We start from the raw sequence: 968 nt of genomic DNA, 5'->3' as shown, positions 1-968 counted from the left end.
ATCGTTTGTCCTTAACAACTCATAATATGCTTCTGGCTAGCGAAGCGGCCAGAAGCATATTATCAGTTGTTAAGGACAAACGATACGATCACTGTTTTAACTCAAATAATGTATTTTCTAGAATAATTGTCTTTGTAACAACAGGAAACACATATCTGTGAAGAATTTAGTATTGTCCCGTAACTATTTCGATATAATACACAAAACATGTCAATCATAAATTTTACACGTTTGCGTAATATCACGAATTTTTTTCATTCTCGATTATCGATTCGTATTGTCAATTGATTATAATATTGATGGGACTACTGTAAGTGTTATATCAGTATGGATAAGGTGCCCCCACCCCGAGGATGCTCGACGGAGCGAACCGAAATTTTCGAACCGACCGCTAGGTGGTCGACCGGTCGAAAATATTTTCTCGAAACTAAAACTAACTACTGTAAGGTATATAAACGTTAGAAAACTAATAAAAAGCATCGCTTCTCGGCCTGATGGCTAAGATCAAAGTGTAGTATCTGTTCTTATCAGCTTAATATCTGATACACTCCCCATCGGGGAGTCAGAATATTAATCTTATTTTTGCAATCGGTCGGACTCCGGGGCTTGCTCCGACTCCGACGCGGGTCGTACCTGCCTTGCAGTGCCGCAGGACGCGGCCCACATAATCTACTTGCAAAAATATTCTGGCTCCTCTAGTCATAGTGTTGCGTTTCAAAGTTTTATCGCGTCCGCGTTCGCGTTGGTTCGTCCACGTGCGGCACGGCTGTGCGACTCGCGAAGTGCCTTGGCGGAGGGACTGCGACAGACTGGCGGTGAGTGACTGGTTCTGGCGGTGGAGGGCAGTAGTGTAGCGGCTGTAGAGTGGTGCCCCTGGAGGCGCTAAGTAGTACTTAGAGTTTGCAGGTGGACGTTTCGATTTTCGAAACACGCGCCGCGAACCGCCTTCAGCGGTCGCGGTATTGCTC

The 968-nt window shown here is 45.4% G+C and overlaps 1 non-coding gene across 1 annotated transcript; it reads left to right on the top strand.

The window, feature by feature from the left end:
* Window positions 1-478: 478 nt before the first annotated feature.
* Window positions 479-669, top strand: LOC143266100 (U2 spliceosomal RNA). Its single transcript, XR_013041204.1, has one exon. It is a non-coding gene; the product is annotated as a U2 spliceosomal RNA (small nuclear RNA).
* The last annotated feature ends 299 nt before the right edge of the window (window positions 670-968 follow it).

This window comes from Megachile rotundata, chromosome 16, assembly GCF_050947335.1.
Source record: "Megachile rotundata isolate GNS110a chromosome 16, iyMegRotu1, whole genome shotgun sequence".
NCBI classification, from domain to species: Eukaryota; Metazoa; Arthropoda; class Insecta; order Hymenoptera; family Megachilidae; genus Megachile; species Megachile rotundata.
Note: the sequence above shows the minus strand (reverse complement) of the source record. Positions and strands in the feature narration are given on the sequence as shown.